Source organism: Engraulis encrasicolus, chromosome 11 (assembly GCF_034702125.1).
Source record: "Engraulis encrasicolus isolate BLACKSEA-1 chromosome 11, IST_EnEncr_1.0, whole genome shotgun sequence".
NCBI classification, from domain to species: Eukaryota; Metazoa; Chordata; class Actinopteri; order Clupeiformes; family Engraulidae; genus Engraulis; species Engraulis encrasicolus.
The window spans coordinates 25,248,923-25,261,422 of record NC_085867.1 but is presented as its reverse complement, the minus strand read 5'-3'; the positions used below and the strand labels follow the sequence as shown (position 1 = coordinate 25,261,422).

The 12,500-nt window shown below is 42.1% G+C and overlaps 1 long non-coding RNA gene across 1 annotated transcript; it reads left to right on the top strand.

Moving 5' to 3' along the window:
• The first annotated feature begins 5,105 nt into the window (after positions 1 to 5,105).
• Positions 5,106 to 6,825, top strand: LOC134458879 (uncharacterized). Its single transcript, XR_010036680.1, has 3 exons — positions 5,106 to 5,579; positions 6,220 to 6,308; positions 6,478 to 6,825. It is a non-coding gene; the product is annotated as an uncharacterized LOC134458879 (long non-coding RNA).
• Positions 6,826 to 12,500: the final 5,675 nt, after the last annotated feature.

Below are 12,500 nucleotides of genomic sequence, written 5' to 3'. Positions count from 1 at the left end.
TAGCTTAAGTAACCCCAAGGGCTAATAAACCAAACAAAGGTAAACCGTGCAAAACGCCCGCAATGAAATCCAGGCTAAGCAAACGGAGCAAAGTTTACAAGAATCATTTGAGAGGGGAAAAAAGATGAGGGGAAAAATGCGTGAAACTTTAATGCGAAGCAGGTGATGGAAGTGTCTTAAGAAGGAACGAAATAGTTGCAAGAAAGAACAGTAATTGTTTTTTGTACTCATTTAATGTAGGCTATAAAGATTTGTTTTGTGTAGGCCTAGTTCTATTAACTTGTAATTAATGACGTGGCTTTGACAGTTTGGGAAATTCAGCTCACCGACACAGAGAATACAATATTCTGCAACTTAGGATATGTAGATTAAGTAATTGAAACGTCTGCAACTTAAGGTCTGTATTAAAAATGTTCAGTTCTGGTTAAAATCAATTAGTAAATCACGTTAAACCAAAACAGACTCAAAATGGACACTGCTGTCTATTCGCTTGCCATGGACATAAACAATCTCCTTTGGTGTGGTTTTGTTTAGTTTAGAAGTCCACATTTCGCCGTTCTCTTAAGAGAAAAGTGATTTCTTTTTATATAATCAAAGAACCATGAATTTCCCTCCACTTTCCTCCCTCTCTCTCCCCCCTCTCCCGCGCTCTCTCAAGCTGAGTTCTTGAATTCCAGTTTTTCATCGAGACACTGCACGTGGACCGGCTCCAGAGAAAACAAGAAGCCCAAAAAACAACAAAGGAGCTCTTTTTAACTTCTTCAGACCACATCTCTCAATAAAGCTGTACAAACACAACCTGCCACCGCCGTGCGGACGCTGTCCAGCAAGCTGCACTGAAAAGTCGAGGAGAGGAGAGGGAGGGCGGGGAGAGATGGGTCAAAGAAAACCTCACCACTGAACTGCGTTTTGAAGGTGCTCACCTAACGGTCCCTAGTTGTTGTCTTTTTTATCTTTGTAATAGCTTGAAAGAGGTAATCGGTATAGCCCATGTAATCGTTTTGTAAGGCCTTGTGTTTTCTTCTTTTTTTCTATTCATCTTGTTCGTCTTTAAGGCGACCTCACTGAATGTTGTGACACTCAATGAGAAGGGACAATGATTCGTTCTGGTCAGATAAGCGCACAAAGCCACATAGGAACACACAAGTTGTAAAGAAACCGGGCTTTGCGCCGCAAAGAAAGGGACAGAAAAACATTGAACATCTATCTGTTAGCCCTCCTCCCGGGGAAGACAAAGCGCACTGAACGGCGGTGTGGAAGGGGAGGCCTGTGAACGGTTACTATTCAATTTGTATTTGGGTCCCCGCTGGTCATGGAGGCGAGATCAGAGGAGAAAGTGAAAACACATGGCCGGGGTCAGCCGGATCACAGGACCACCACGTATAGCGCAGGAAAGGAAAAGGCACTGGGAACTTGTGTGAAGAAATGGACTGAATAAACAGAGGCCGCCATCGCCTGCACCCTATTATCCTATAATTTACACTGCATGGGAGCTTGGAAATGGCAATACCTTAGCCCCGTATAGCGCGGCTCCTAGCCAGGATAATTCACAGACTGGCCACATAGTGGCGTTCCCTGTTCACGCCAATCAAAAAAGGCCCTCCTTATACTCCAAGACAAGTTTTGAATTCTTGGGGCCTAATGTGTTTATTTTAAATATCCCAGGGAAATTATTACATCAGCGCCAAACTATGTCCCCGGAAAGGGATTTTTCTTTGAAGTTTCCAGCAGCGAAACATGATTTTAATTACATAATAACTTTGAAATTTGTATTTGTACAATAAGCGGTCTGGATTAGGCAGGAAGTATGAGGACTAGGTTAAAAAATTGACCATACCTTAAGAAAATAAACTCAGGCTGACGAGGAAAAAGTAGGCCTAGGTTCACGAAAACCAATACAAACGCCAAAGCTACAAAACTATTATTATTATTTATTTTTCTAGTTTGGCAGCGACGCTCGTTAGGTTGGCCGCTGCCCTGCGCAATGATGAATGGCAGTGCGCGTATTCCTCCTCGCGCTAATTAGTGTTCTGTGAACTCCGTCGCCTCCGCGCGAACGTATACCCCCGCCAATGAGATCAGCAACAACGAAAACATTTCTCTTGGTCTGCGCTTAGAAGTCTCTTGGCAGATCCATATATTTCCAGCGAACCCGGGCCGTCTGTTTCCACGTCAACTCATTCCGCTCCAAGTGTGACTGCAAGGTCGGCCATTCATTTTGCCTCTTGAAAAGCGGCCAAGTGTATCACTAACCGACACACAGGAGAACCTATTACGTAACCCCCCCCCCCCCCACACACACACACACACCACCACCCCCCAATGGCACAAATATGCCATCGTTGTTTGGATTGTGAATGCTTCGCCAATTAGCCACGGCTGTAGGTTAATTGTATCGTGCTAGCCACATGGATACATGTGAGGGCTAGCGGGCTGGAGATGTTTGTTCTCGGGACAGTCTGCAGCGATGTCTAATGATGACTTATGTCGTGTGTAGGCTTCACAGGCGCGGGGACCCAAGGGCGCATTTCTCATGCCTCTAATGGACAGCTGCTCAAGACATCACATGCAGACGACATGGAGGACTTTCACTTAAACCAGATAATCTGAAAAAAGAGGTAACTTGGTTCTCTCTCGTTCTCTCTCACGGGCGCGCGCGCGCACACACACACACACACACACACACACACACACACACACACACACACACACACACACACACACACACACACACACACACACACACACACACACACACACAAACCAGCACGAAAAAAGCAGGCTCTAAAAAATTCAGCTGTCTGGAGAACCACCATTTCAATAGACTAAGTGGTGTTTTAGGAGGAAAGATTTCTGGTGTGTAGCCTACACTAACCAGAAAACTTGGTGAAAACATTAAGCATCCCTCTCAACCTTTCACAATTATTGTTGCAGTCAGGGAATTTAATTTGTCACAAATGCAAACATATGGAGAACCAACAGCATCATATGTGGCATTTTAAGTTTGTTTGTATTTTTTTTTTGATAAGGGTATTTTTTTACAAACAATGTTCTGTAATATGGCTCCAAAAGTTGTAATCCTGTTGATCTTCCTGTGTGCCGCTGCCGGGGGTGTTTGTCTTGGTTGCTATGGCGCTCTGTTTATTTACCCAGCATCTGACCAAATACCCCCAGCCCCTCCATGCACACAGTAGACACACACACACACACACACACACACACACACACACACACACACACACACACACACACACACACACACACACACTGTGTGTGTATACCGTATGTCCTCTACAGCAGTGCTACATCTGCCCCTAATACGGTATGTCCCAGTAAGGGAGAAGGCAGGGGACTTGACTTTGTTATGACAGCAGACTAGAGATGTTTCTGACTTAATGTTGTTTGCTTTCCTCCGTGTCTGCCCCCTGTGAAACAAGTACAGAGACCCTGTGCCCTGGTCCCCCTGCAGGGGCTGGCAGGGGCAGAGGCAGAGGCAGAGGTGGGCAGGGCAGGGCAGGTAACAAGGGGCGAAGATGGGGGTGGGGGTGGGGGTTGGTGTCAGGCTAGCCTGTAGGGATGTCGGAAAGGCTGGGCAGAAACGGGTATAGGGTATGGTGCATCATATCAACACTATAGACATAAAATCTTCCATTGCAGTCTACTTTTTGTGTTTTGTGGTCTACTTTTGGTTTTGTTTCTCTATGTCTGAATATGTTTATGTGTTTTTGTTTTGCACAATACCAAATGTGTATTATTATTATTATTACTATTATTATTGTTATTATTATTATTATTATTATTATTATTATTATTATTATTACTATTATTATTATTATTATTACTATTATTATTAGTGTATTTGTTAATATTATTATTATATTGCTGTTGTTATTGTTGTTTTTGTTATTGCTCCAGGGAGTTCCAGGGGTTGGCACTTGGTAGGGTATGAGGCAGTCATCAAGGCTGGGCAGGGGCAGTGGCTGGAGGTGGGCGGTTAGGACAGGTGCGGAGGTAGGTAAGGTATAGGGCAGGGGCAGTCACAGTGGAGGGGGTGGGCAATGGGCAGTGCCGTGGTGGGTATAGGGTATAGGGCCAGTGGGCAGGGACAGTCACAAAGGCTTAAGGGAAGGTGGGGAGGCATGATATTGGGGCAGTGGCAGGGATGGGCACTTGGAAGAGTGGGCACAGGCGGTTACAAAGTAACCAGGCCTCGCCCTCCTAGTGACGCAATGTGTTGTTTCTAGTCAGGCCAAGAGCGATGTAAATATTGTTTCTGATCTCCGAAAAAATCGGGAACTTCACACACTTTGTGGAGGCTTGTTCAAGGCAGTGACATGATTTAAGCAGAGACATTCTATTGGGACTAAGAAAATATTTGGTTTAAACTTCAGCACAGCTTTTTCTGGCCTCGACCAGTAGCAAACCGAGTGAGGTGGGTCAACCATGCTGTTTGGGAAACTTTAATCGCTATGCTCACGTAAAGGTTAGACCAAGTCTCGATGAGATTTGAAAGTCGAGGATAAGCAGGCTACTTAAAAAGGGTCGGCATAGGTAGTTACAAAGAGTAGGCTTAGGCAGTTACAAAGGGTGGGCATAGGCTTTTTCAGATGTAGGTAGGGAAGGGGTAACCTGACTCTTACTAGATGAATGGGTTCTACCTTGCTCCACAAACATCCATCAGGATGGAGATCTATCTCCTGCATGTTTCATATTATTCATTTCTCTTCTGTTCTCACTGGAGTTATACGTCAGCAAGCTACCCATCTCATCTTTCCTGTCACTGAGGAAAATAGTGCTGTACCTGTGAGAATATGGCGACAGAAAACAAGCTTCATATTACGGTGAAAGATATAGTCACAGGTGTAATCATAGTAGTAATATACAGTAGTATTTATGTAGGCTACGTCCTTCACAGCAACAGGCAAGGGACTTTTGAATCAATTTACAGTCTTAACTCAATTGTGAAGAAATGAAATAAGTAGTCACTGACTTTTGTACCTATTTGTGGGGCAATAGAAGCCTTGTGCACACAGTACATTTGATCTGTCTCTGCGTTTTGTAGCTATTTGTTGGGTAATAGAGGCATTGAGTACACTATCCATCATTTGCACTGACGTCACAATATTGCGTAATCATTTTCGCTGGACGGCAGAAGTACACATTCGTACATAGGAATTATGCAGACGAAGACAACTTTGACCATAAAATACCAACGAAACACGCAGTTCTTTTATTTTTTTTTAAACGGGATATGTACCTGGCGTTATCAGTCTAGGTTGGCCACGGTGGATGTGTTCAAATCATAGATTTATTCAAATGTATTCTGCTCCACTAGGTGGCATAACCGGGACGGGTGGTACGGGAAACTGGGAGAAGAAGAGAAAATTGTTGCTTGCTTCCAGCCATGAACTTACTCTGCCTGCGATGTATTTTTTTTATCCCGTGTTTATTTTCTTCAGTTAAGTTGTGAACTTAAACCAAACCTCTGCATTGGCAAAATACTAGCACCTTTATGCACCGTTTCTTCATTGGTGGCTGGGCACCGCGGATGGCATCCTCTTCTTCGTGGCATGGCACAGGTAAGATAATGCTGCTAACCTAACTTACTACAAGACGCACGGTACATTTTGTGTCAGGCATTTCGCAAAGTGGTGTTTTGAATAGCATATCTTTTCATCTCAGATGTATCTTGTAGGTTAACTTGGATGCGTTTCGTTTCATCCAAGTGGATTTCATTGTTGTTTCAGCCACGTCTGCACAATGTAGGCTATTGAAATATAATTCTATATCTTATTTTCTGTTTACATGTCCAATATGTTCATTTACTGTAGGCCTATTATTATTGACCACTTATGTTACCAGTCCAATCACTGTTACCTGTCCTGTCTTGCACTTTCTGTCCTGTCTGTAAATTGGTCAGTCCTGTCTATCCTGGCATGGTAGAGAGAAAACGTAATTTCGTTTCCCTTGTATGACCATATGAAGACAGTGACAATAAAAGCTGACTTGACATACTTCAATGTTTCAAATCGGTGTTGCATTACATTGCACATGTAGAAACACATAGGACAGAATGTCGGTTACATAGGCCTACTTTGATTAAATAATTTTGATTTGATTTGATTAAATAAATAATTTGAAAAGATGACCTTCACAAGAGAAAGATAAGCACAACAAACCTGTTATTTATCTTTTATTTTTATTGTTTTGTAATTGCAGGTTCATCAGTCAGGTGGTCAGCACCCAAACTAAAACCATGAGGCATGGTGGCCAGGATGACGTCCAAGAATTGCATCCCAGCAGCACAGGTAAATACATGATTAGTAAGTTGGGATGACTGTTATTTTCTGACATTTTACATCACATTTTAATTCAGACAATATTGCCAAGGGACTTTATTCAGTACTGTACCAGTACATTACAATGCATGGCTAGATTCATTTAAATAGCATGTTTGTCTTTTCTTTTTTTAATTAGATGGGGGAGCCAACATGAAGAGGTGTCCAGAGAGGCTTCTTTCGCTTGGGCTTTGCAGCAGCACCAGGACCTCACCATCAGTGATGCTGGTCCCCTCATCCATCGTGCCTACCCTTACATTCCTCCCCTGATGCACTGATCACCTGTACCAGTTGTTGGAGTTTTCAGCAGGGCTCTAAATTATTTTTAATCACTAGTAGCCAAAATGGCTAGTATGTTAATCTCCGGTACATTAAATAATGGGTCAAAGTGCCAAGTATGTTTTTTCTTTTCTACCAGCAAAACTTAATTTTCCCAGCATTTGGCTGGTTGGCTGGTGAGCCCTGGTTGTCATTGATAGTGAGTAGTTGTGATAATAAATAACTGAAAGACTGAAAGTCCATCCAGACATGTTTTGCTTATTTTATTGTACTAATACAACAACGTAGAACATTTTCTGTGAACGTGAAGTGAAAGCCCAACTGGGAAACTCCAACTCCCATTGACATTGTGACACAGCACACAAGTGTTCACTGCACGAAATTGCATTTATGCTTCACCCGTGCAAGGCGGCAGTCCCCAATGGCGCCCCAAGTGCGGCGGTACCATTCTCAGGGTATCTCAGAGTGCGTCTTAATATGGGACCTTGCCTCCTCCACTTGCTTCTCGTCATGATGACATCACGGACATCATTATATTTCAATATCTTGCAAAAGCTCAATTGCAGAGTCTTTTTCTCATTTGCAATTGGGATGGTGAATGAAAAACAGTCCCTCAAAAGTTGTTGTGGCTAGGCTGACAGCTGGGAAACTTTGTTTTCTCCACGGAGGAGGGGCCAGGAGGCGGGACGAGGAGACAAGCGCAAGTGGAGGAGGCAAGGTTGCATATTAAGACGCACTCTCTGTCATGGAGGAGGATGGGGGAGAGCACTGATTACTTAAACTCCCCCCACCAACCTGGTGGGTCGGGAGTCCAACCGCAACCTTTGGGATACAAGGCTGACACTCTAACCACTTACCCATGAACCGCCTGTCAATCTTCAGTCTAGTCTAACTAATTACATTGTCTCCACTAAATGTATATCTCAGTGACGTGGGTATACTGGTATGGGGATAAAGCTGTATGTAAATAATATTAACTCATTTTAGCTGGCACCTGCAAAAAATGCCAGCTAAATGCCTATGCCCTTTTTAAAGAAGGTGCCCTCATCCTATAAAAAAAAAAACCAAATAACTAAATAAGTCTCTGAATATACATATACAGACATGAAATTAGTTTTAAAAGCTAAGACCATCCTCTGCATTAGAACATGCTAATTCAGCTCTAACATACCCACATTTTTAATCTAAAAAAATCTAATATGTCATGCCTGAATGCTGTGTCGCTCCAGGCACCTAGGTCAATACAACGTGTTCACAGCATCCAGCATCAATGGGTTGACTATTACAGGCCTAGTTCAGATAACCATTTATTAATATAAATAAGTACTTGCACGTCTATTGTACATGTCCACCCCAGAATAGATATCCCCTCCCATCACCTACATAACCTTGAAATGTATTTGTACTTTGTGTCTATAAAATAAAGTCTTTGAGCCATTGAATGAACTGATTACTACATTGAGTTGGTGTGATAGGTTGAAATCGGCTAAACTTGGCTTGGTGTGCTGGACCTCTGGCTCTTCCATACATCCAATGTGTCATGACATCAGATCATCGCTCTTCTCATCTGGAGAAACAGAAAGAGAACACTTAGCTGACACTTATCCAAAGCAACTTTGTTACTCACAGTGAATTGTTAACTGTCCCTGCAGCATGGGGCTTGGTGCCTTCCTTGCTCAAGGGTACTTCAGCCTGGATGAGGTGTAGGATGGGATTTGAAACTGCAACCCTCCAATCTTAATACCACTTCCCAAACCATTAAGCCTCTGATGTGTGTGATTTCAGAGGGCAGGCAATTTGGATGACAACACAACAAAATGGTGCACTGTATATTATTGACAAGGACAACACCAAGACTATAGTCTATGTATATGCATGTCATAGGCCAGCATGGATAAGGTAGGGTGACTGGCATTTCATGACAGCATCATGCTGGAGAGTAGGCCTAAGCTACTTGGGAAATCAGCGCTAGAGATGTACACATGGTTTATTTTTACATTTGAACCTTAACAGTATGAACGGCATAGCCTTGCTATTTCACCAAGAGCTTTATTAATTCCGTGTTTACGTTACAGCCTGCAATATCTTAGCATACGTCCATCATAGCGTAATGATGCTGCTAATTAACGTTAATCATGGAAAGCATCTTACATTGACCTCGCATAAAAAAACACTGAAATTGCACATTAGACTTAAATTAACTAGCGTTCACGAATTAAGAGACAAATGATGATATAAAGGATGGCAAATGAGAAACTTACCGTGGTGCTCATCCAGGCTACTCGAGTAGGCTAGTTTGATGGTTTTCCAGTTGGTTGCCGCGATTCACCTCAGCTTTCTCGTTTTATTTTGAGATCCAATGAAAAGTCACGCCTGGTTTGTAACCCTATCTGTTTTTGTAACAAACAGCACAATGGGTGTTTACGGTGTTTAGTTTATCGGTGATCCAAGTTAGGTTATGAGTTACTGAACGTTGCGAGTCCCATAGGAATCCATTCATTAATGCTGCACTCTGCCGTCCTCTTGCCGTCCAGTGGCCGTCCACTAGAACGTTTGACGTCACATGCAAATGATGGATACTGCAGTGGTTCCCAACCTTATTAAGCAGGGACCCCTTTTTTAACCCCCTTTGGAATATTTTTGCGCCACAGGCAATTTTTTTTTGCCCATCAATATTGCTAGATTTTCCATTAATAGTTTGTCCGCTAATATTACTCGAAATCCACAGGACAACTAACACATCTATGAACCATACACGTGAATACAATGCAATGTCCCGTTTTGCTAACCAAACTATGGAATTATGTTAGCTGTTTTTATGCAATGTCCCGTTTTGCTAACCAAACTATGGAATTATGTTAGCTGTTTTTATGCAATGTCCCGTTTTGTCTGCGACCCCCTTCAGTACCTCTGCAATCCCTCCTAGGGGTCCTGACCCCCAAGTTGGGAACTGCAGGATTGTAAGATTGCCCTGTCTCTCCTTGGCCCATTGGAATCCTCGTGGTGGCAACGGAACCCTGTGCTGAAAATGGCCACATGTGGCACTCACTTCAAGCCATACTGTTCCTCTCTCCACAACATTAAATTACATTCACGCACGCACGCACGCACGCACGCACACACATTACATTTAAACTGCTCTGCTTCCAATCCGCAAAGCAAACTCATTTCACCATAGATGCTTTTTTTCTCCTTCTCTCTCTTTTTTCTTTTATTTCTGTCTCTTTATTATTTTTTTTACTTGAAGAGCGGACCACTGTCCTGGTCCTGACAATGATTTAAAAGAAATACTCTGTGGGCTCAGCAACATTTAAAATAAATATTTTTGTTTATTTTTCTTTTCCTTGTTTTTGTTTGTTCAGGAGTGGAAATAAAGTCAGATTTAGTCGTGAGGGTACGGCATTATACAGACTTACGTTACCAAAGTATAAATAAATAACATTAAAAAATAAAAAGGATCAAAACAAAACCAAACAAAGAAACAAAGTAAATCTGAACTGATGTGGATCGTGCACATTTTGTGCCTGGATATTTAATACTTTTTTCATATTTAAAGTTTTTATTTGAATGTTTTTAAAATGTAACCCCTCCTTTATGCACGCACGGCTGTTTTTGAGAGGAAGATTAAAGAACAATGTCTGAGTTGATCAGAGAGTCTGGTCTCAAAGCTTTGTTGAAGAAACCCAAATAAAGTAGGAAGAAGGAGAGGAGGAGGTAGGAGGAGGAGGAGGAGGAGGAGGGACAGAGGGAGAGATGGAGGGAAGGAGGAAGGAGGGATGTTTTCTCTCTCTTCATTCTGGAGAGAGAGAGAGAGAGAGAGAGAGAGAGAGAGAGAGAGAGAGAGAGAGAGAGAGAGAGAGAGAGAGAGAGAGAGAGAGAGAGAGAGCGTGTGTGTGTGTGTGTGTGTGTGTGTGTGTGTGTGTGTGTGTGTGTGTGTGTGTGTGTGTGTGTGTGTGTGTTTGGGGATGTTTTCTTTCGCTCTTGGTTGGGTATTTTTATGAATGAGTCCTGGCCCTTATTTGAGGTCTTGCCGTCTCCGTCTTTACATAATGTTCCATTCTGAATAAATCTGCGGCAGAAAGAGTTTGTCTGGAGAGGGACAGGCAAGCCACAGCTGAAAACACACACACACACACACACACACACACACACACACACACACACACACACACACACACACACACACACACACACACACACACACACACACACACACACACAAGCACACACACACACACACACACACACGCTCACTAACACAGTACATACACCACGCACACACACACACACCCACACACACACAGTACATACACCACGCACGCATGCACGCACGCACGCACGCACGCACGCACGCACCAGAAAAGTAGAAATACACTTTAGTCTGTTTTTTTCTTAGCCATACTGTAACTGTCTCTGTGTTGATTCGCTAGCCATGTCCTAAACACACACACACACACACACACACACACACACACACACACACACACGCACGCACGCACGCACGCACGCACGCACGCACGCACGCACACACACACACACACTTTAAATTATTTAATAAATCCCATTATTGGAAACAATTTTTTAAAAATATTTTGGCTATTGCTGAAATATTTGTTCCCCAAATGTAACACATGATTCAGTGTTAAATTGAATTTGAAAGAACAGTGTCAGTATTAGAATTTCTGTTTTACATGGATTACTTACAGTTTTTGCCTACTGCTTAAACACTATGGGCAGATGCTTAAACCAAAGTAGCATATCGTTAAGTTGTTGGTGCATAACTTAAACACTTATTGCTTGACTTTAAACAAAAGTCAAACATTACACTTTCGTACCAGTTTAGCAAGGCACTTGCTCCTTTACGCAACACACAGACTCCAGCTGTCTACACACAATTTCATACACAAGACACTTTGTTCAAAAGTAAAATCTCAGAGTGTCATTGTGAAAACACATCTGTTAAAAAAACAAAACACACTGATGTATGACAAGATTTAGGCACAAACAATAAAACACATGCTTTCAAAATTGAACACTATTCTGCCATGTTACAAAGTTGCATGCTTTATATTACATTGCATTTGTTTTATTTTGCATTTATTTGTTTTACTTTGATTGCTTGTATGCTAAACAAGGCGAATAGCACAATGGTTCTAAAGTGTAGAATATGGAGTATGGCATTGACTGACTCACGTACTGTGAAACCTAGCCTGATACATGCCGCCAAGAGTAGCCTTTTGTCTTCATCATCACATGTTGGGTAATGTGAACATGATAGTTTGTAGAAATAGTGTCATTTTCAGAACACAACCAAGCAAGCACTTGAGCAAACTGACTGAACATGATTTAATTTTGATGATGTCATGTAGATGTCAGCTGCATAGTGTGTCTGTGGAAATGTATTGTATTTCGTGAATACCTCATACCTCATAACCAAACAAAGTAGCCTATATTGACTTGATTGTCATTACAGCATGTTGACGTAACCCCATATTTATATCATATTTAGATGTTTGAAAATTTGTGAATATAACCAATACACAAAAAGGTACATACAGTAAGCTCACCTACACACTGTTGTATTTAGAGTGATGCACTGTTTGAGATATATTTTGCTTCGGTTTAATGTCTTGTACTGTAAGGTGCAGCTTTGTAATGTACAGTATTGAATTTTGGGGTCTTGTGAAAATGTACATTCTGTGAGACTGAATAGACTGCTCCAAAAAGAAAGACTGCTGTGTTTTGTATAAAGCAGACAACTGTTTTAAAGTTGATCTAATTTGTTTTCTCATTTGGTGCTTTTGTGTGTCTTTTGACATGAAAGTGAGGTTTTGACAAAAGATTGTAAGGTTTTTATGGCAATGTTTATGCTTTTATAGCAGA